This window comes from Tenrec ecaudatus, chromosome 14, assembly GCF_050624435.1.
Source record: "Tenrec ecaudatus isolate mTenEca1 chromosome 14, mTenEca1.hap1, whole genome shotgun sequence".
NCBI lineage: Eukaryota > Metazoa > Chordata > Mammalia > Afrosoricida > Tenrecidae > Tenrec > Tenrec ecaudatus.
The window spans coordinates 85,183,401-85,207,923 of record NC_134543.1 but is presented as its reverse complement, the minus strand read 5'-3'; the positions used below and the strand labels follow the sequence as shown (position 1 = coordinate 85,207,923).

Below are 24,523 nucleotides of genomic sequence, written 5' to 3'. Positions count from 1 at the left end.
GTTGTGGGAATACAAATGAAAGATTAGCAAAGTTGATGACCTGGAGAAAATGTCTGTTTTAGGTATTACCCTTCAAAAAACAAAACAAAAAACTCACTGTCATCTAGTAAATTATATAGAACAAAGTAGAACTGGCCCCTAAGTTTTCCAGGCTGTCAGTCTTTATGGAGACAGACCACTAGAGTGCTCTCCTGCAGAAGAGCTGGGAGAGTCGGATAGGCAGTTTTGGTTGGCAGCTGAACCCTTTAACTATTGTGCCACCAGGGCTTCATGCACTACCCTTAAAACAACAACAACAACAACAACAAACTAACTAAACTCACTCTTGTTGATTCAATTCTAACTCATAACCACCCTCTAGGGCAGAGGACTGCTTCCTTAGGTTTCTGAGGCTGTAGACAGAAGCAGACAAGCTCGTCTGTCTCACCCAGAGCATCTGTAGGATCAACCTGCCGACCTTGCGGTGAGTAGTCCCATGCCTACCCCACTGTGTCACCACGGCTCCCTGGGTGCTACCCTTAATAATGTCAAAATCATTGCGGGAAATGTGAAGAAATTTGAGGCTAAATAACAGAGCAACTGCATTTCAGCTTCAAAACTAAAAGTAAAGCAAAAAAAAAGACATCCAATCAACCACCTTTTTGTCAGCAATATTCAATCAGCCATTTCTCTACATAGTTATCATTTTTAGATAGATTTCACAAAATTGGGTAATCGTTCATCTTCTATTCTAGTCCTAAGTTGGCAGAACTTAAAAATATACCATCAACATTTCTGTGAACATAGATGAAAGTTTCTATATATTTTATATTAGATCAATTTCTCTACACATCTTAGATACCTTTACTTCCTACTGACAAAAATAGCTTTAAACCGAGCTCATAGTAGAAGCTCATCAAACAATGGTATAATTTTACCAGGAATTCTCCCAAGTTTTATTCTCGTTGCATATCAATTAATCTATTCCTAGCATTTCTGATCTAACGTCTCCTCTCAAGACGCACACACGCACACTCACAACACACTCCTACATTTCAGTCCACGATAGACCACGTAGTTACCTGAGTGATTGTGACTGTGACTTTGCCTATTGTAATGTAGCTTCTGACTGGGACATCCTCACCACCCCCAACATGTGCCCCAGCTGACATCCTGTTGCTGTTATGTGCCAACGAGTTGGTTCCGACCCACAGTGACCCTACACACAACAGAACAAAACGTTGCCTGGTCCTGTGCCACCCTCAAAATTGTTCCTAAGCTTGAGCCCATTGTTACAGCCACTGCGTTAATTGCCTCTCTACTCCACCAAGTATGATGTCCTTCTCCAGGGGTTGGTCTCTGAAATTTTACCCACCTTCAAATGTCTTCTACTTGTCTCCATTCTCTGCCCCTTGAACAAGGAAGCAGTTTGTGGTGACACGATCGCTCAACCTCCTTCCACTGACCACCCACATCAGTGTTTGTCCCTTAGGACAGTTCTATTTTACCAAAATAAGTAGTCCCCTGGAGGCGCAAATGGCTCCTCTGAGTAAATGATAAAAAGCACAATTTCGTGTGGTGGTCCAACTCCTTTTCCCTTAAGAGATGGAAAGTTCCTGGACAGGGATGTCTTACTTGTCTCAGGATCCCTCAAGAAGCTGTAAAGTATCTATCAGATACATAGTAGCTCCTCAAAAAAACAACAAAAAACTAAATGATATTTTTGTACTGTAAGATGAGACCATAGAAAGCATCCTATCCTATCTTGAAATACTGCTGTAAAAATAACTGAAAGCATGTTCACTAAATATACATCTGAGGTTTTAAGTTCATGAAGATACCGGAAAAAAAAAAAAGAAAATATTATCTAAGATAAAAAATTATACCACCAAATAACTAAAAAGTATAGTAATCTGATTTCTGTGTATAATGTCAAGGTTTGATTAATTCAGAAAAGTTTTGCATGATAAGACCATTTGTTCTGACTTTTGGAAGATATCAGCTATGAAACTTGTCAGTGAGAAAGTATAGATTTGACTTGGAGATTTTCCCACATAATCTGCAAGCTATTTTTTCCCCTTTCCCAATCCATACCTGTTATTCTTATAGAACAATATGATTACATCCAATAAATTCTGACACAAAGAAAAAAACCTATCAGTAATTGGTACCTCAGTCAATGTTACATGTCCACCAATGTTAGATAACATCTTCCCTGCTCTAGTAATCACACACCCTGCCCATCTTGTCCAGGATCCCTATCACTTCCCACTCCTGGTTAAACTGTTCTGCCAGCTCATTCCAGTCTCTAGCTAATAGGTCTAATAGCTCCCTCAAATTTCTCCAAAACAGCAACCCAAACGTTACAGATGTACCTTGATTTAATGAAAACAATACTTTCATAAATTTCCCTAAGTCAATATTATCATCAGCTTCTTTCTATGTGTGCCCTACTTGACTATCTAGCACCCTCAAGGAAGCTGCACTACGTATCTAACAGCTAGGTGTCACACAAAATTACAATAACAACTCATATTAATTAGAAACCTTTGTGATAATAGTCTATAGTCATGTCTTCCATGGGTTTTTGTCCTTTCCACAAGTTTGTACTGTTTATTCTTTCTAATGCTCTTCCTCCCATTCAATGGTGAACCTCAAAGAAACCTCATTTTCTTAATATCAGAAGTAAGGTTAACAGTTTCTAAAATACTTCCTTATCTCATAGGACTCACATATAACCTTTTAAAGATCAATGCATTGCCATTTATCTTTCCTTTCCCAATTCTTGGGTCAAACCTCCCCTCCTGGTCAGTCTAGGCCTAATTATTAAAAAAATCTTCTCCACTGATTGAACACACCAACTATCATTACTTAAATCCATCCCATCTAGTCACGTCTACAAACCCAATTTGACTTAATCATACATTTTATTCTAGTCTATTTTCTTTTTTTTCTAGTCTATTTTCGTTTTAGCTTCCATCTTTAAACTGCCACTGACTTTCCTAAGATTCAACCTTCCCCTACACACATCCAACTTGCTTCACTTCTCCTCTGTTCCCACTTGTGGGTCATCCTGTCTGTATCTACAGCAGGCTGATGCTATCAAGCTTGTCTATCCCATTAATTCTCTTCTTTGGTTCAAACTCTGATAGGCAAAATTAATGGAAGCTAAGCAGTTCCAAAGAGACCCTGGTGGCATAACAGGTGACGCATTGGGCTACTAGCCACAATGTCAACCATTCAAATCCAGCAGTCTTTCTGAAGGACAAAGATGAGGCTTTCTGCACTCAGTTTTATTGCTGCAGAAACCAAAAGGGGCAGTCAGTCCTACTCTGTCTTATAAGATCTGCATCAGAATTGGCTGTACGGCAGTGAGTAGTAGGAGGAAGCAGTTCCACATATATGAAACACTTAGACATCGTTAAGTGAAACACCTGCCTAGAAGATAACATAGTCCTATCAGACTTTTATCATGCTGAAAATGGAAATCTAGTCTTGGCCCACCACTGTCCACAAGAGAAACAGAAGCATATGTTTAAAACGCATGTGTATGTTAAAAAGAGTTCAGTGGCCATATTTACTCACTTTTCTTTTTTTAATTTGTTCACTTTTCACCATTTCAGACTAGTAACAACAATTCTGAGGGGTTCATGTGGAGGAGAAATAGAATAAACTCATCAGTAAAGAGTAGATTCCAAGGTCACCTATCATCTCGAAGTAACACGCTCGGTACCTCTAGAGAAGTCTTTTATATAGAACAGTAATCAGCCTTCATCTCATCTCATCTCTATTAAAGGAAAAACTGTTAATCCTACAGAAAGTGAGCCCCTCAAAATGAAGCACACAACGACATGCTTCTGCAGCTTCACTACCTTTAACACAGGTCTTCTGGTTTTGTTTAACAAGAGCTACACAGTTTCCACATTTCTTTTCACTCTTTCCATCAAAAAGGAGTTTTTAAAATGATACTCTATATTTTTCCATCAACCCCAACCTTTCAACAAAGCAATAATTTTCAAGTAAGCAAGCCCCTTTAGAAGTGTTTCTAGCAATTAAAAGTGAAGATGAAAATGCAATAAGAAAAAGAAAACTGCAAAAAAAGAAAAAGGAAAGAAAACTGCATTCAATATTATCATTGTTTATAAAAAAAAGCCACACCCCACTGTTGAGGCTATTCATACTCAGTAAAAAACTTAACAATGCTTTCTTGACCAGCAAGGAGCTGCATAGAAGCAATATTAAGGGATAGGGACAATGTGCAGAGATGGAACCATGCTTTGCTTGGGTGTTATCGATATCTAGGTAGCTGTGAATGAGGTAAGATTTCTTAGTCTCCCAAAGAGGAATGTATCACCATGCATGAATTATACTGTGATACATTAGGCCAGTTTTCTAACAGATATAATTATATAAACTAAACTATAGACATCCATTCTCCGGTTACAAATGGCTCCGTAGTACCCTTCCACCTAGAAGATATTGAACAATGAATGCCCTCTGTTGTAATATGCACTTTAAAGTATTTTACTTCAAAGTATAAATCTTGAGAGGTGGAAACTGTATCTTATCAAGTAGATCAACTGCAAATACAAGCACATGCTATTGAAACACAAAATGAATAGATACAACTTAAATTCCCTTTAAAACCCAATAGCCAAAAATCTAAAGTAAAAAATCATCAATATAATTTTTAAAGAGAAGCATTTAAAAACTCCACATGGAGACCTTTGCGGGACTCAAAATCTCAAATTTCACAACGCAAAAGGAAATACATATCCAAGGTAAATGTAATTACAATTTAGGGTTACCAAGGGATCAGGGTGAAAGGACACAACATAGTCTGTAAGAAACAGCTATGAAGTTGGGGACACTCGGGAGATTTTCTCGGGATATCAAGCTCCTAGGTAATTTCCTCTCACTTCACCATTCTCACTGCCGAAAATGTGGCCACGTTTTGTTTTCCTAATTACTGTGTGATAGCACCATCAGTATGAAGATTGGGGGGGGGGGGGTAAACATGGATGATAAAGTGAGCCTTCACTGAATAAATATGAGAAGCCAAATGGGCAACTATGAAAGCAAGAAGCATGTACATCTGCTCAGAGGGTGAAGGAGCAATTATAAAAATTATGAACTCATATGGGGGAAGGGAAGGGGTCAGGTGAGGAAGTGAGGGGCTGATGGAGAGGAGAATGCGGCTGGGGGTGGGGGAACCCGGGAACATTACCTGCTCAGACTGCCGGGGTGCCAGTTAAGGCCCATACAGCAGGGGAGGTAGATTTCTGGCAACTGGAGCCCCAAAAATGGAGAAGAGGTACATGCACTTGAAGGAGGGATCCAGCGGGGGTGCTCTCCAGGGTGGGGATGGCTAAGACGGCAAGATGCCGAAGGGTGGGGGGGTGGGGGAGATGCCCAGGGTTAGAGCAATGTTAAGACGGAAGCTGCAGGCTGAGAGGCCCGACAGGCCCTGAAAAAGTCAAAGAGCTGTGAGCTGTGCCTCACCCCAGTGGGGAAGAGAAGTGGCTTTACCTGCAGCGGCCGTGGGGGGCCGGCTCGCCCCTCTCGCTGTCTCTCCAGCACCAGTTCTTCCCTCCTCCTGCGCAACCTACCTTGCTGCTCCCACCCGCCCCGCGTCCCCATTGGCTAAAACCCACTGCCACTCACCAGAGGGCGCAGAGACGCAAAACAACGCAAAGGGTGGAACTGGACAGAGCGCTCCCTCCCTCCGGGCCCCCCGCCCAGCGGTAGTTAGGTTGAGAGTGCACGGAGAGGCCTATCCGGTTTCTAGGGCCCAGGCGAAGCCTGCAGCTTGCCTGAACGAAGAGAGCCTGGCCAGAGAAGCGGTCTCATGCTGCGGAAAACCAGTCTTGGGGATTACATTCCCTACCACCTACACTGTGCTCTGCACACCTAGGAACGTAAACTCGGGTGGGAGGGTTCCGCACCAGCCAGCTCCGCCTCCTCTGGCCTCCCTGCCTGTGTCAACCTTCTCCCGTAATGACTACTACACCTTAGCCCACTGCCCAATTAAAGGGGCCAAGTCTTCCCTCCTTCATGGAACTGAGTTGCTGCAACATCAAACCTTTTATTCTTAAAGGACGAAACACTCTCTTAATACAACCCATAATGCTACCTTGAATTCCTGATACTCCAAACCCTTTTGGCAGTATGGCCCTCAGAAGGCAAACCCTCCTGGAAGCCCTCTTAACAATTTCTGCCCCCCCACATACACACACACACTCTTATACACACCCAAACCCAATCCTCATCCCCTAACCTGGTCTTGCCCCTCCACCTCAATTCTCATGAAACTTTGTCTGATATATTGCCACTTGGTAATGCTGCCCAAGACCATCTAACTTCCAATATGACTACCATCCCCATAATAATGCTGACATGTAAGTCTGCCAATGTAAGCTGTATTAAAAATCGTTGGTTAGTCCCTGACCACTACTTTCACCTGAAAATGAAGATTAACCTAGTGTCACCCACTGCCATCCAGTCAACCCTACTCACGTGATCCTGTAGGGCAGGGTTGAACTGCCCCTGCGGGTTTCCAAGGCTGTAACTTTTATAGAAGCACTCTGCCACATCTATCTGACACAGAGTACCTGGTAGGTTCAAACCACTGACCTTTTTGTTAGAAGTCAAGAACTTAGCCACAGTACCCACAAAGCTCCTTCGAGTGTTATCATTCATTCACTACCAACGAATCATTTCTGACTGGCTTACATGTTGGCCTGCTAACCACAAAATCAGCAGTTCAAAACCACCAGGTGCTTCAAGATAGAGTAATGTAACTTTCTACTCCTATAAAGTCTCAGAAACCAACAGGGGCAGTTCTACCCTGTCTTATAGGGTCACCAGATGAGCTAACTGTTGTTAGGAATACTCAATTACTTGATCCTATAAAAGGCACGATGGCTGTTTGCCCATTCACTCAGGCTCAAAGCTTCAAAGCTGTGTCTGCAACCTCCAGGACCCACCATCCAATCATTCGCTAAGTTCCACTCACGTGCACTATACCACAGCAACGGCAAACCTCGGGCAATTCTCATACCGTACAGGCGAGAAAACAGACTTACAGGTTAAGTGATTCAACTAGGAAATGAAATGGCAAAATCAGGACTGACTCCTCTATTTCTTTAGCCACTTCCCTTATTCATGTGGTTGTTATTCAATAAAAAGAATCGTCCTAAAACCTAGAATCTCTTCCAGCTCCTACAAAGCTAGTCTGTTATCAGATCAATGTTCCCAAAACACCCGATGGCCAAATTGGTGTCTTGCTTAAAAGCTTTTAAAGTTTTCTTGCTGAGACAGAAAGTACAATTTCCTTTTCCAACAACCAAGGCCTACATTCTGCCTTTCTAGTTTTATCAGGATTCTACATATACACTAGTCAAAATTGACAAGTATCTATTGGTACATATTCTGTCATACCTAGGCCTTGCTAATACTTTTTTTGGTGCTAATGCTTTTGCCTTCAAATTATATGCATGCCTTACTTCATATCTTTGTTTTTACCATCAAATGTCTACTTATCTTATATGCAATACCACTTCAATAATCATCTCATCATTTTAATGTGCATATGTTCTACCAAATAATGTGCGGGGGTCAAGGATCCAAACAATTTACTATGACATAACTTCTACTCTCAAAGAGCTCACAGTAGGTATTTCTGTGTATACAAAAAGGTAGGGTGAAGAGTAGAGCCCAGAAGAACAGTGATAAAAGGAAACGATTACGATACAATATGAATAGGCAGTGAAATCAGCAGGAGGGTATTACAAGAACACAGTGGAATGAGACAACTTAGAGGGAAAAGATATCGAGGAAATCGGTTCTTAAGGGACGAGGAAGAGTTCCTCAGGTGAGAGGGAAGGCGCTACATGTAAAAAGGCCCAGACAGCAGGGGAGAGAGGCTGGGCCATCCGAAGCACAGCACTGAGAACAACATGCGGCATGCAGAGAAAACTAAGAGGTTCTGTAGTTTAGTCTTGCTAAAGTATAAATCACAAAATAAAGAAGTGGGCCAGATCATGGAGGGTCTTGCATGTCAGGACAAAGCTGTTTCTTATGGGCAGTGAGGAGCCACTGAAACAGAACAACATTTGGGTTCGTGAACTCTAGCTTCTGAATGTAGGCAAGGGGACAGAAGCTGAAAGCTTCTACAGAATCCACAAAAGAGCTGTTCGGTGAATATGTTTCTTTCTTTGTTTGTTCGCAACCCCTTTCTGTATTGGGGGCAACCACACAGATCCAGAGACCCCTCTCAAGCAGGTAAGGAAGCAGGCAAGCAGTTAACTGGTTATTCCCACTAAAGGATTCTTGACTCTGGAAGGCTGATTCAAAGACCTAGGAAGACCAGGTGGACAATATTCCAACGGCAGGCCCTAGAGTTCAACAGCAGATCCAAAGCAGGCTTCTACTTGTGGCGTTAGCTTGGCTGTGCTCTCCAAAGCTTTGCCTCCCCGAGGTTCAGACAGTGTTCTAAACCAGGATTTCTAGCATTCCTCTTTGCTTTTGTGAGCCACTCAGCATCCTTCCACATCCCTTTTCATGTTACCAAAAAACAAAACAAAACAAAAACTATTGGTTGCAACTAAGAATCTTAACAAGATACTTTTGGCAACTATACTGCTATAGAAAGACAGTGATGGAAAAGCACAAAACAACTGTAGGGTGGAGACTACTCAGGGTGTGTGACAGGTAAGGCAAGTATAAGAAAAATTGAAAACTACTACTTGAGAGGACAGAGAGCGGCTTGGGGTCCATGAAGAACTGGAAACTGATGCTCAATGCAAAGAGAAGAGTCATTATTCCGCTCTCGTTAAATGCTGACTCCTGGACACACAAAGCCCAGTTTGAGAGAGAATTTCAATATTTTTCAAATTCAGAAATATAATTTTAGATAAAACATCTAGGTTTTAAATGCAGATAACTAATTTAAAATACTTTTAAAGCACTATGCAGACTACAAAACACTTAGCTGTAGACAATGTTTGGGACTCAAAATTATTTGAGATTTCTGGTGCACAGTGAGAAATTGAGGAACTATGGAGAACATCAGGATTTAAGAATCAGAAAAAAACTACACCTACAAAGGAGACAGAAGGAATCGTCAGAAGTAGAAGAGTTCACTGTCAGAGATGCAGAGAATGTGAGGTGCAGGGGGAAACAAGGATCAATTATTTTGAAGAAAGGGAAAAAGTCATGTAATTTAAGAATGTAAAATGTCCACTATATATAGATATTAAAAGCATCTCTGATCTCTAATTTCCATTGTCAAACCAGAAGTAATTTGTCCACATGAATTTTCATAGCATCTTCTACTTTGTATTTCAGTTGTATTTTACATGGAGGTACAATGAGTTTTGAATCAAGAGGGTCTGGGTTCAAATTTCCATCCCACCAATAGTTCCTTCCTCTGCAATAATAATAATTCCCAGTTATAGAGTCATTAATAAGGATGAATAAATAGCCCAGTTCCTGGCACATCAGTCCTAGTAGGTGCTCAACAAATGTTACTCTGTATGTGTGTGTGTCAATGTCTTTACCTACCTAAGAGAATACTAATCAATAAGCCTCAAAAAGATCACCACCCAAATTAATGGCCTCCCAAATAAATTTCAGTAGGCTATGACATACGAGCTTGAGGGTACTCTCTCTCCCCCTCTAGATTAAATTCAATTTGAAGCAAAACAATGAACTATACTCTAGATTTGAGTCTGAAGATAATGTTCACCTAAGTGGCTTCTGTCAGCCTAAACTCACAATAGATGTGCTAAGACACTAGTGTCTAGGTGATTCCAACTCATACTGTTCCACGGGGTTAGACTATGAATCTTTACAGGGCAGGCAGCCTCAACCTCTCCTACGACTGGTAGGTTTAAATTGCCAACCTTAAAAATAAATAAACTGCCCACCTTGTTTAAACTTAACCCACTGCGCCACCAGAGACTCCCAGGAATCCAGGGGAAGGTTATTAAGTTACTAAAAACTCCACCCCCTTTCTCAGATACTTTTTCCCATGACTTCCAGGACACATTTTCTGAACACCCTAGTCACTTCTTTAGTTACTTTCTTCTCCTCTCAAAAGCTCCTGCTGACTCCTGGAATTGTTGAAATTCACCAAGATTTGGCCCTAGACTTTCTTTTTTCTTTCTGTATTTTCTTTTCAATGGTATCTTATTCACACTCATGACCTCAGTTCTTTCTTTAAATGCCTCTCATTTGTAAGTTTGGGCAAAATGAATTTAGGCAGCATGGCTGCAGGTTCTTAGGTATAAATGAGAGGCTAACTGTAGAGGTCAGCACTTTAAACTTCCCCAGGGAAAGACTGGTGAACTGCTGTAAGATTACAGAGAAAAAAAACAAATTAAACCTATAGAGCAATTCTACTCTGGTGCCCACGTGGTAGCCTGGATCGAAGTGGATGGTAGCTAACAACAGTGTGGCTTCACTGTCACCTCTGTGGCATGCACTGGAGTCGATTCCAGCTCAAGGTGGTCCTATGGGACAAACCAGAACTGCCCCTCAGAGTTTCCTCAGCTGTCATCTGTACAGGAGCATACTGCCAGGTCTTTTTCTGGGCAGGTTCCTTTCACTATCCCTACTACCCTAATATACTAGATTCTAGGCTACAGGCTGCTGTCACACATTCTCACAGTACCCAGAACTTCTACATTATAGTACAAAGTAACTGATAACTGATGTCTTTTCCAATTCGCCCAGTTAGAATGTAAGTTCCACAAAGGCAGAGATAATGTATGTCTTGCTCTGGCCAGCATTCCCCTTTGTGTATGAAGGAGCGGTGGACAGTCAATGGACATCTGTCGGCCAGGCGTATGTACGCCCCAGCTCACAGCAGGTGTGCAGTGGTAGGGCCACAAAGGCAACAGCTTCCCTCAATCGCACTGCAGAGATAACATTTTCTAACCAGGATCACTCCGGAAAGACAGGACAAAACCTTACGCATCTTCACTTTCTAGGACTTGTAGCAGACGCTACAGCTTTTTACATCGTGGAAAAGGGTGCTGTATGCAAGACATACAAGCCCATGAGATTCTAGTTATCCCCTCTAGGCCTGGGACCACAAAGCCTCAGTAGTCAGTAATCTAAAGTCACAGCAAGAAATGAGCAAAAAACCCTACACCTTTATGATTCCAAAGTAGCACAGTAGATTTCCCCCCGGCCCAAGTAAAACCCTGTGGGTTTTTTGCTTAAATGTGAACCAAATCTTTAAGGATCACTGGCCTTAGGTCAAGTTAGATTGCATCTGGAAAAGTTTATCTTCATGGACTCATGTTCACAAAAGTGAAAAATAGTATTCTGGGCTCCAGATGATGAATATCTAACTTGCATTCCCAAAAGGTATCCCCATGTACTGCACTACTTTCAGGCACCTAGCAATATTAGGGGCTTCCAAAAGTTCATGGAAAAATGGAATTTGAAAAAATCATAAAAACTTTCCACAGACTGTTTGAAGTCCCCTCATATAACTCAGGTAGCACCACCATCCTGATCCTCTCTGTGCTGCTCCCTGCACCCTCCTTGCCTGCCCCACTTTAACTGAGCCAGTTACACACACGTTCGTTCATCCAACCCATAATAGATAAATATTTAATTAATTCAACCAGAGTCTATGTTCACTGCAACATTTATGTTTCATTCTGTTTTTCTTTGAGAAAAAAAAAAGGCAAGGGGAGAGAGGAGAAACATTATAAACCATGTTCTTTTTAAGACTGGTGTGCACAAGAATAAACATTTACCCTCGGAACATGGGGATGGTGAAACTTTCAAGGGTTAATTCTCTCTCTCAGCCAGAGTCAGTTCTAACTCACATCAGTCCTAGAGGACAGGGCGGAACTGCCACCTTGGGTTTCCATGACTGCAAATCTTTACAGAAGAGAAAGCTTCATCTTTCTGTTAAAGAGCAACTGGTGGTTTGAAACGGCTGACCTTGGGTTACCAGCCCAACACATCACCCACAACGCCACAGTGGCTAGAAAATGAAGTTATTTGCAAGACTAGCCAAGTGAGTTTCCTCGATAGTGCTCAAAGTATTTCACATGATCTTATCTTCAAAATAACAAAGGTAAATAAAAGAAACAAACGAATTTTTCCCCCTTTAACAGACATAGATACAAAGACAAAGAAATTTTACATTCTCAGGCTCTACGACTGCTACATGTGGAAGCTCCTGAATGACCATCTGCCCAGTGCTGCTGTCAAAGATGTTACTGCCCATCTTGTTCACCCACAGCGTTCAATGCTGAAATTTTTAGGTGATGGAATAATGGATAACGAGCAGGGCTTTCAAGTAAGACTTAGGGACCTGCTCCTAATTAAGTGATAGAGCCTCATTAACTCTTCTTTCTCTTCTTTAAAATAAACCTAGTATCATACATATGTCAGGATTATTCTGAAGATTAAAAATAATGTACAAAACTTGGCACATAGTATTCAGTATTATCTGTCGAAAATTTTTAAAGAGTACTGCTAAAGGTTTGCTCAAAGCAAAATTTTATTTAATTCTTACTTATCCTCATAGGTCATTTCAACATTGCCATTTCATCCTCTTCAGAGACCGGGCAGATCTGATATGTTTAACAGAATAGTGGGATGCCCAAATAGATGTGTAAGTTTCACTATTAGAATGGCAAAACTGCTGGGAGGATGAAAGGGCTCTGGCATTACCACGCAGAGAAAGGAGCACAATCCTTAACCTCAGAACCAGGGGACATAGACTTCAACCGGCACTGACGTCCAGGGCAACGTCCCAGGTAATTCAACTCATCGCTCTTATGGTTGTCCAACAGATGCCAGGGTCCATATTACAAGTATTTCAGATACCTTATATTATCTGTTTTGGGTAAGTGATAGCTCTCCAAATGACTAGGCTATCTCTGGATAGTTCACACGACCTCAGCTTTTGATGCCCATGACTTTGAAGAGAGCAGTAATCAGAAGTTAATATTATCTACATTATGTTTAAAGCCTCATGAAAAAGGTACCTCAAAACAGGCAAATGCACCACTTTTCATAGATTTGATAGGTAATGAAAGGAGGAGCTAGTAATGTGCTTCACTCCCTTCTCACTCCTCAAAAATAAATAAAATCAGTGAGTACTGAGCAGAAGCAGCAAAGACTACAACGCTAGGTGAAAGGTCAAAGTTCATATAACTTGATAACCCCTATTTTAAAATCCAGGAAAGGGAGAAAGGGGGAACCATTCATAATGATCAAAGTACAAACACCACCACCACCACTCCAGGGGACAAACAGCAGAAATGGTGAAAGGAGACAGTGGATGGTATAAAATAAGAAAATTAAAAATGTTTTGGAAATGATGATGACAACATATGTACAAATATGCTTGATACAACTGATGCATGGATTGTTATAAGAGCTGTAAAAGCCCCCAATAAAATGATTTATTAAAATAAAATATAAATAAGTAAAAACAAATCCAGGAAAATCTTTCCATTCATGCAGTTTACTTAAGTGGATGTACAAGAAAACTTCAAAACGTTCATGGAAAAAATTCTATTATCTTTCAGTTGCATTTTTTCCAAGAGTTTTTAAAAGCCCCTTCATGTACCTACTAAATCATGTGCTGTACACAAAATTCTAATATGATTTGGGTTCTAAATACGGTAGGAAACTAAACTACAAGAATCAATGGTTACTTCTGTAACCAACCAAAAATAGTTCCCAAATTGCTAATGGGACAAAGCACCTCCAGTTAATCATATCTAAGAAATAATCCCCAGAGCTAGAAGAGAAAAGCAGCCAAGTCTAACATGTTTTATAAGGTAAACAAGCAGTCATCTAGCTCAAAAGCAACAGAGCCCACATGCAAGCAGCACAACAGCCTGTGTGATCACGAGGTGTCGAAGGGATCAGGTATCAGGCATCAAAGAACAAAAATACAAATCATTGTGAATGAGGGGTAGTGCACTGGGGACCCAAGACCCATCCATAGGCAACTGGACATTTCCTTACTGAAGGGTCGTGGGGAGGAGACAAGCCAGTCAGGGTGCAATTTAGCAACGATGAAACATACAACTTTCCTCTAGTTCCTAAATGCTTCCTCCCCACCACTGTCATGATCCCAATTCTACTTTACAAATCTGGCTAGAACAGAGGATGTCCACTGGTACAGATAGGAACTGGAAACACAGGAAATCCAGGACAGATGATCCCTTCAGGACCAGTGGTGAGAGTGGCGATACTGGGAGGATGGGTTGGAAAGGGGGAACCAATTACAAGGATCTACATATAACCTCCTCCTTAGGGGATGGACAACAGAAAAGTGGGTGAAGAGAGACGTCAGACAGTGTAAGATATGACAAAATAATAATTTATAAATTATCAAGGGCTCATAAGGGAGGGGGGAACGGGGAGAGAGGGGGCAAAAATGATGAGCTGATGCCAGGGGCTTAAGTGCAGAACAAATGTTTTGATAGTGATGAAGGCAACGAATGTGCAAATGTGCTTGACACAATTGATGTATATATGGATTGAGATAAAAGTTGTATGAGGCCCCAATAAAATGATTTAATAAAAAAAGAAAACAATTGATTATCAAATGAAATTATAAAACTGCAACAATAAAAATATTAAAACGAATAAAATGTTTTATAACAAGAGACAATTTGTAAAACCTGACTTTACCGGTTTTAAAGATCCTTCCAAAAAAAAAAAGATCCTTCCTCTGAAATGAAATAAATAATTCATTGATTATACAAGAGGGCTTCAAAAAGTTCATGGAAAAAATGAAATGCAATGGAATTTTTCCATGAACTTTTTGAAGCTTCCTTCTATATCCTTTCTCAGAAAGTGGCTGATATCCAGCATTACAGAATCTCAAAACAAGTAGGTGTTATGGTAGAATTAGAACTATTAATTACTGGGCTGTTTGGCCATTACCAAAAGTATCAGGACTATCTATCACATTTAGTACTGGAAAGTGTCTCCTACTAATTTCAGAAGCATGCAATTTAGTTATCTTCTATAAAGACTAAAACCCAAAGCTATGCACAATAATCTCGCTGGATATGTATAGGCTAAATAAAATCAAGAATATTTAATTCATTCACCAACAGTCAATCCTTTGTTAATCATAGCAGTAAATAACTTTTTAAATCCCTGAGGGATTTTTTTAGTTCATTATCTGAACATGGGTGAGTATGATGGTCTGAGAACTCTTTTCAAATCACCTACCGAGAGCATACTAAGATAATCTGAACTTGAACTGGTTAAAATGTAGACTAGGTTTCCTACTCCAGAAGCTCCACTGCTTAGAAACTATTACTGAACGTTACCATGTCGAAGATGAAGTAATGATCTAAGCCAGGCTGATTTCCATCGATACCAGCTTGAATTTTGATGGTAATGGAACATATACTAATGGTAGAAACTGACTCATTTTTTAAAAATTCATCTAATGTAATCTAAAGCAAGAATTTTAAAGTTGATCATTTTGCCTCATCTGACATTAAACAACCACAAGCCTATGATAAAGGACAGAAAGTAATGGGTAATAAATGCGCAAAAGAAATTGCGTTCAAAACAAATGATGAGAAGTTTCATGGATTAACATACCTTGTAGTTTAAATTTAAAACATTCAGCAATTACAGAGACCGACTTATTTTGCCAATAAAAATAACATGGAATGTTAAGGCAACATGGACAGAAAACACACACAAAAAGAATTAAATTATAACAGCACATACACACACCCACACATGCACACAAAACAAAACTGAGAAGTTATGAGAGGAGAAAAAAAGGTTATTCAGGAAAAAAATTTAGAATTTAGTTAATGCTATGGCTTAAGCAATAGAAAATGGTTCATAAAACAGCTGTGTTATATAGAAATTCAAATATTAGGTACCAAAGAAAACCATCTTGGTAATTAGGGACTCAACATTCAGCAACACAGAAACAAAAAACTGCAATGTCAGTGAGTTAAAAAAGTAAAAGTGAACACACACACACACACACACACACACACAAAGTGAACAAAAGCCTAGTAGAATGAAAGGAAGCCACCAACATTGTGGGGAAAGGGAATTAAAAAAAGACAAAACAAGAACTGAGTGAGAAAAAAAAAAGAATGGAGTGAGATTTAAAAAATAAAATATCAATCTGCTAAATGAAATGCTAAAGGTAAAATAGTAAATACTAGGTCATTTACAGCAGTGCATGTCAGGCCATGAAAAGACTAGCTGATTAAGAATTTGCTAAAACGCCAAGTCCAGGAACAAAGTGACTTCTAGAGGCGCAAGGCGAGGGTCAAAAAAATATCTGTCGTCAGTGTATCCCTCAGGTAATAATAATTAGGCTCGCTGCAGGCTTAGCTTGACTTCTCTAGGCCTGTGAACACACAGTATCTTTGAAGCACTCAGCATTGGCCTCTGAAAATGTTACAATCCTGCAGATCAGAACATCACATCTTACTCTTTCAACCAAGCAGGTTGGGCACCCACAAATGAATATTAAGTGGTGGAAGATGTGTGCAGTGCCTTATTTTAAAGAACACTCCTCCTCACCATCCTTCCAATACTTCTCGGAATTTCAATCCTTTACATAAAATGTCCATCTCCCCGCCCCCCCATGCCAATGGTGGTTACCACAATGCCAAGCAAGACTCCTCCACCCTATCACTTAGCAGTGCTGCAGAGAAGGGTGCCTTTTCTGTTTCTGGTGGTTCACAATCAGTGCAGCAGATACATTTTCTGTCTATGTTTAAGTGGATTTTTGTTAATTTGAGAACTGAAAACCGAAATGTCAAAAGGCCAGAGGGCAGGCTCTTTAAGATGAAAGCCTGGGGGAGAAAGGCATGAACTATGCAAGTATCCCATGAAATCCCTTATCCTAATCCATTATTTCTTTGCTATTTGTTTTAAACCTTCCTCCAACTCCGTGCCCACCCTCCTTTCAGTGATCTTCATTCATCACTTCGTGGAGATGGTTTGCCACTCTTGCAACAAAGTAAGTCTTAAATGGATAATATGTTCTTAGTAATTCTGCCCCCCACCCCACCCCCCATATCACCACCACCACTTTAGAGGGTGGGATCATTCCAAAATATTTGTTATTTGGAACATCCTATGTTCTGGGCTCTGTGAGATTGGCTGAAATTTGTTCTGAAAGCCATCTGGCAAGGAAAAGGAACGGAAATGCAGACAGAGGTCATTATCAAAACAAGTAGCAGATATCATCCAAATCAGAAACTCACCTTCTAGTGTCTAGAAGTGCCAGGCACCAGATAAGACCTCAAGCTGATGCTAAGGATAACCCAAACAGCCAGTGAGTCCCTGACTGCGAGGACAGGCTCGGAGTCACAAGATTAAATAGTCCATGGGTGCTGGTCTGATGGTGGCCTGCTACAGACACTGATCATGCAACTCCTCGGCTGTGTACCTGAGGCCCTCTTTAAAAAAAAAAGATACTGAGTTCCACGTCTCTAACTACCTGTTCACTGTACTCAATTGCTGAAAGAAGACTGGGCCACTCACTGTGTGTATGTGTTATCTTCTTGGAAGACCTGAATCACTCCAGTCCTGCCCCTCAAAGGCAGGAGGCTGCTGCATTTGCACAGCTGCTGCAATGGGCAGGGAAATTCCCTGCGACGCTAGGGACAGGTAAAGAAAGACATAGCATTCCCTCCGAGGCAACGGGAGGGGCCTACTGCCTTGTAAATTTTTCACCGAATGCAACAGAAACCTAGTGAGCTCTGCAGATTTGTCAATGGAGGTGTGACTGCCTCTCTCCACCCCATCTCTAAGTGCAGTCCAACTACCAGCCCTTTTCTCGGCCCACCAAAAATCAGAGGTAAGAACTGTACAACCTGCTCACCCCCATGATTCCCTACCCACCTCTATTATTTAAAGAAGAGAAGGGGAAAGGTGGGGAGGAAGGAGGTGGGGGGGGGGGCACCAAACCCTAACCTTCCACTTCTGAGTCCAAAGTATGGAGTAAGTCATCGGAGTCGGGGAGTTACCCTCCTCGGTAGGAGGAAGGAGAACGAGGAGAGCTGCCTCCAAGCTACACCACGCCCAGTCATGAAAGTGACAAGCCCTCCAACCGCCCCAGCGGCCCGGGCGGGCCCCGCACGGCGTTGCGGGACTCGGGCGCCGCGGCCCCGCAGCTGCCGTCTCCCCCGGCCTCTCACAAAGGAGAATGGTTCAGTCCGGAGCATCACCCGGCACCTGATCCCTCACAACTGAGACGTGCGGGGGGCGGGGGCGGAAGGAGGGGGATGCGTTATTGAAACTGATCGGAGGAGCGTTCGCTTTTGCAGGGACTCCAGGACCCGCACTGCGAGGTCGACGTGAGCAGGAAGCCTACCTTAACAAGTCCCGGCGCTTCCTTTCCGGACAGCGCGACAACTCACCCTTTTGGAGAACAAGGCGCTTTCCGGCGGAGCATGGCCAGCTCGCGTCTCAACCGAGCGTGCTAGTAGTCCATTCCCCCTCGGCTCCGCCCAGCTTCCCTCCCGCGCACCAATGGCAGCGCCGAGGCTCGGCCTCTTCCAGCAGGATAGGGTGAGCGCCATCCAGGAAGTCTCCCGAGAGGGGGCGGTCCTTCAGGCCGAGAAGGGAACGTAGGCGACTACAGATGTGCCTGATTGAAAGGGAGATCGGGCGGCCGCTAGGCTCGGATCGCTCAGTGCGCAGCGTTAAGGCCTTTCGGCCATGCTTTCCGACCCCGGCCAGTGGGGGCGCTCTACACTCAAACATTTAGTTACCTGTCTTTTAGGAAGCCATCTTGGATTCCCAGTGACGGGGGCGGGGAGAGGAAAGGCGTGTGTAGAGTATGAAGCCCAAGTCGGCCTTCTCTCAGACTGGGTACAGCTTCAACATACTCTATAAAGCATAATGTCCTTCATTCATTATAAGGGAGAAGCTGTAATGCTGAATGTGGTACAAGCAACCTCCATCTCTCTCTGGCTTAACTGCAGGAGTCAAGTGATGTTATAGAACCAAGAATTAATTCTACACATCAGGGAACTAGTTACTGGAATAATCCTTCATAGACACCTCACTCATCAGCACATACCTAATACAGGTTCTGTGTCTCTTCTAGATGCTTCTAAATCCTCTACTTCCCTTGTAATATTTCCAACATTCAGGCTTGACCAAACCCAAACCAAACTCACTGCCAGTGAGTCAATTCCAATTCGTAGCAGGACCCTGTAGGACAGGGAAGAGTTGTCCCTGTGAATTTCTGAGACTGTAACTCGTCATGGTAGTAGAAAACCTTTGTCCCTCAGACTTGACAGTTGGTTGGAATTAAAGAATAGAGAAGAATTTCAATTGAAAAAAATTAGCCTCAAATCCCTCAATAGACCAGAACTGCTTGCAAATACATATAATGGAAAAGATATGAGCCACTTGAAAAATTATATTGATATATAAGGAGAATGAGGGCCATTAGGGAATCAGCCATAGAAACATTGGTTGGAGAAAAGTAATTTTCTACTGGTTGCTTTTAAATGAGAGAGGAAATTATTTCTCTGTAAGTGAAATTCTCTTGCATTTGAGACAGATTTTTCTATATTTCCCAGCCTAAATTTTGACTGCTATTTCAACTTGCTAGAAGAATCTTTTATTTAATCTGTGAGCGAAGAGAGGTCTAATAGCTCAATACCTACAGTCGTATGATTCAATATTTTACTAGAGCTGTGATAAGACTTGGCCAAATATATTTTCCTGTATATTGGGGGAAGGGGGGTATGTGTTTGCCAAATTCTTCTATCGATTACTGTCATGCCAAATTCGTGTTTAGTATTAGGATTTGCCATCACGATGTCTTTATAATGAAGTCAGATCCAATCTTAATAATGAATCATTTCTAGAGTGAGAAATTATTGTCCATGTTACATGGTAGGTATACAATGGACATGCTATCAGGAACGCAATCCAAGCATAAGGCGAAGACAAGTAGAGAAGCATTGCGGCTAGGGTTGCGGTTAATGTGTGGCTGACTACAAACAAGTTCCCTCAGTGATACACCTGCCCTTAGCCTCGGCAGGTGCCTTCAAAGGAAAAAAAAAATATCCAATGAAAACAGTAGTCTGAGGAGATCTGCTGGGCCAGTTAAACTCAAAGCAGAGAGCAGCGAGCTCAGCTCAGAAGATTATGGCTACTTGCAACGATCTTTTCCCGTAACTGGTGTGATGTCTAGGGATGCTGGCCTTCAAAAACCAATACCCAGATTATCTCATAACTACTATTCTTCCCATGGGGATGGGAGTTGGTTTGGATGATAGACTAGGATGTGAGCGCTAGAAGGAAGCTACTCCCAATAACTTCTATAAAATTCTCTTAGGAGGAAATTGTTTACTTATGTCAAGGATATAATCAGAAATGACACGTGTGCATGAGCAATTTGCAACCGCGCATATGTCTAATAATGAAACAAAAATAGTAGAAAAATTCTGAAGACCTCAATGCTGTGGAACAGAATGAGAAATCAAGGCACAAAGGTATATAGAAAGGATCTACTTCACAATTGTTTAACTTGGTTTTTTTTTAATAAAACAAGTGACCCAGAAGGTCACAGACCCTAGGCAAATTTGAGTAGAATAGTATGATTTGCTCTTAAAAAAGGAAAATGGCTGGGTAATTACCCACTTATTTGTCTACTTGAAAATAGCCAGCTTTACTGTGTGCTGCAAAGAATGGAGGCAAAAAGCATAAGAAGAGTGAAAGAGGAGAAGAAAAAGAATAGTGTGGACCTAAGATAAGCAGATGGAAAAAGACAGAAATCACTAATAATGAGACAACTCTAAAGCCTTTTGTTGCCCCTGAACTTTCAATAAGACTGTTCTAAGTCCTGAAGCCAGTCAGATCCAAAAGTCACAGTGTAAGAGAAGACACAGTGGAGGAATGGTAGAGGGAAGGGAAATTTCCATATAGGAAGACAGATCTCACAGAGGAAACAAAGTTACAAAAGAGCATGAACCCATATAAATATAATGAGCATACAAAATTTAAGTGGGGTTCTGTCAATGATTGCTTAGAAATCCCTAAATCCGGCACAGAGGGCTAGAAGAAATGAGGTTTAGACTGGGAGTCTAATGTGACCAGAGAGGAGGATGTGTGCACATGCACGGACCAAAACTAAAAGTCAAACTCACTGCCATCGAGCCAATGCTGCGGGTTTCATAGACTGTTTAGAGGAGTAGAAAGTCCAGTTGTTTTCATGAGGAACTACTGGTGGTTTTGAACTGCCAACCATGTAGATCCCAGTCCAACATAAACTCAACGCATAACCACTCCACCACCAGGGCTCCTGCACAAGCCGGGAAGAGGGGACAGATATGTCATGTCCAATAAACAGATTAGCTTGGTTAGATTGGAAAATCTAAATTGTCTAGTAAGAAGTGAGTGTAATACAATAGTAGTGGTCTGTTTGGTGAAAAGACGTTGCAATATAAGGTCTGGTCCCTGAAACAAAATGAGCAGTAAAAAAGGAAAAATAAAAGTTATGACACTTAATGAGATTTCCAGGCAGATTATCTATCACCCCCTGTCTTCTTCACTCCTAGTCACCCTTTGGTCAGGGTAGTACTGCCCCCATGAGTTTCCAAGACTTTAAGTCTTTACAGGATTTTTCCCAAGGAGGAGCTGATGGTTTAGAACTGCTGCCCTTGCAGATCGCAGCCCAATGCATAACTGCCACCGGGGTTCTTTCTAGCACCCACAGGCCGCTAGATTCCAGCAACCTCAAGTGACCAATTGACAAATTCTTGTTGGGGAAGAGCTTGTCTATGCTTATAAATTAATTTACTTTTGGACAACAGTGATGATCAACTTTGATCCTAACATTTTAAGAAAAATTAAAAGCCCTAATCTATAGGCAGCACTCACGTCACTGAAGAAAGACAAGTCAATAAGGGCCCAATCCCTGGTCTTTAAGGGAAAAGGCAAAACATGACACCTTGGAAAAAGGATTCCCTTAGCCAAAGTAAAATCTCTTCCTTTACCAAATTAAAACCAAACCAGTACCATCAAATCGATTCCATCAGAGTGACCATATGGGACAGAGTGGAGCTTCCCTGTGGGCTTCTGAGGCTCTCAATCTCTACAGGAAGCAGAAAGCCTCATCTTTTACCTAATGAGTGGCAAGTGTTTTTTCAAACTATTGACCTTGTGGTTAACAGCCCAACATGTGACCCACTAGCCACTAGGTTCTTCTCTTCCTTTAAGCCCGTTGATGTGGTGACATTTGAGATAGTTATTTTATTGTGCCAGCCTGGCCGATAAACACTCGTGGGTTTAATTGAAGGGTGGAGAGGTAAATGGCTCCGTGAGCCTCACCTTTCTTGTCTCTCGCTCTTTGATCAGCGGACCAGTGTGCGGCTGCCTTGCTTGCTCTGTGCCTCAATTTGCAAACTGCACTACCTGTGGGACACCTAACCTGTGAACTGTGTCGCTGTAATTTGAGGTCCCTGTAAGACTTGCTTCACCAGAGAATTGGAATATACATCTCTGGAGCTGGGGACTGATGGTTGGTGACCTGGCTGATGGTTGGTGACCTGCCTTGCTGTTTGCTGACTGTCCTGGGATAGCCTAGCTCTCTCTACAGAGGACTACCTGGCGGCCCTCAAGGCTTGAAGGACTGCCAGTGTCTCATAACTCTCTCACGGGAGTGAGTTACACTGAGCCATTTGTACTGCTTTATAATTTAACTGTTAATTTCTTGTATTATATATCTATCTATCTGTATATAATTTAACTGTTCATTTCTTGTGTTTTATATATATATATATATATATATATATATATATATAATTGTCAGCAATCTGGTTTTATCTCTCTAGAGAACCCTATCTAATACAACATTACAAAATATGTTCATCATAATGTTCAATTATCACCATTATCAATTTTGTCCATCACCTTTAAGAGGAGCTCAGGGCCTTCTAAGCATTTTGTCCTCCTTTGCCCTTCTGTCCCACTTATCTGGGGAATCTACTAATACATTTTGGTATCTATATACACTTGCCTATTCTGCTAATTTCACATAACTGGAATCATACAATATTTGTATGAATCCATTAGGATACTTTGGGGGACTCAGTGAACTTAGCATATTTTCAAGGTTCATCCATGTTAGAAGTAGATTTTTAAGATACACATTATAGCTAAATTTCATAGCTACATGCAGAATTAGAAAATGGTTAGGAAAGAGGAGAAGGAGGCAAAAGCATACAAGTAGCATAGTTCCATGTGGTTTTGTTTATTGGTGTTTCATTGCTATTGTTTTGCTCAAATTTGTTTTATAGAAATGGTCCTGCTGAACAATTCAGAATAATACTACCCCTATGTTCTAGAATGGTAAGAATATGAAGCCAAGAAGAAAAATCCTCCATATTATGTAAAACTGTTAGTAAGCATTCTGAGTCTCAGACAGAAGAAAAGCCAGAAAGTGAGCCCAAGTTTAAGTGTATCTACATAAGAATTCCACACTTGAACAGCATAGCTTCCAATATTATTATCTTGGCTAGGGAAATGTTTACATTCTAGGGAACCTCTAGTGCTGTTCAGGACAAAAAAAGTTAACTAACTCCTTTCTTACCTCATTTTGGACACCAAATAAACCATGCTGAATCTTCCTGTATATTGCTTTGGTTATGTTAATGAGACCTGAGAGAAATAAACATCGTATTATCAGGCTTAAGCTTATGTAGGGCCTTGAGGGAGAAACAATACAAATGTTATTTCTGTTTGCATTTATTTCTAAGGTGAATTAGGACAAGTGGGGGTAGAAGAAATGGTCCTGCAAATGTCCATATAAAAGTCATGGAGAGGATTTCTACAAAGCAATAGAAGGGTCAGATGATATTTTGGGGCTGACTTTAGGGTTCCTAGGCTGATATTCTCTGTGGATGACAACAAACAGGGTCTCTGAGTATGGCTCTTCATCACTCGTTACTGATAAAGAAACAGTCAACCCCAGGGCCAGAATGCTCCAATAGGAGCCAGTAGGCCCTTAGACTAAATTGATTTGCACCAGCAGTATCAAACCCACACACCATGGCTGCTCCTCAAAGCAAAACTAAAACTTAACCAGGCTAAAGGAAACAGAGTGGTCCCCTTAGAGATAGCTGGTCACTTGGGCACACAACAGCCTTCCATCCTCTGGTCTTAAGAGACTCCTGAAGAAAAGGACAAAGATAAAGTTACAATCTCTGAAGACCTTTCCCCTTTCTTTCCAGAGAGAACCGTCTTCAACATTGCAGACTAGGTCTGCACTTCTGGCTGATGGCTCTAGGACTATCAGTGCATGCTGCCAAGCAAGGCCTTCTCCTGTTTCCCTCTTTACATCCCCGCTGGGTCACTGCAAGTGACACACTGAGGAGAAAGTAGAAAACAGATGCAAATGAAAGAGGGAAATCTATCACTTCTCGGCCTTTTGACTAAGATCAAGTGTAGTATCTGTTCTTATCAGCTTAATATCTGATATGTCCTCTATCTGAGGAAATAAATTTTAGAAAAAGAAAAGAAAGAGGAAAATCTA

At 41.5% G+C, this 24,523-nt stretch overlaps 1 protein-coding gene and 1 pseudogene across 10 annotated transcripts in view; one reads left to right on the top strand and one right to left on the bottom strand.

Moving 5' to 3' along the window:
• CHD8 (chromodomain helicase DNA binding protein 8) overlaps positions 1-18,469 on the bottom strand; it is a 59,963-nt gene extending 41,494 nt beyond the window's left edge. For 3 of the 10 annotated variants that reach the window (XM_075531845.1, XM_075531850.1, XM_075531849.1), the window contains exon 1: positions 5,509-5,585. The gene's annotated coding sequence lies outside the window, so the exon portion shown is untranslated. Of the gene's footprint in view, positions 1-5,508; positions 5,591-17,231; positions 17,420-18,343 lie in introns of those variants that run through there. The other 7 variants (XM_075531847.1, XM_075531846.1, XM_075531852.1 and 4 more) reach the window with 7 other exon arrangements.
• Positions 18,470-24,402: 5,933 nt separating this feature from the next.
• LOC142426938 (U2 spliceosomal RNA) lies at positions 24,403-24,523 on the top strand (annotated as a pseudogene).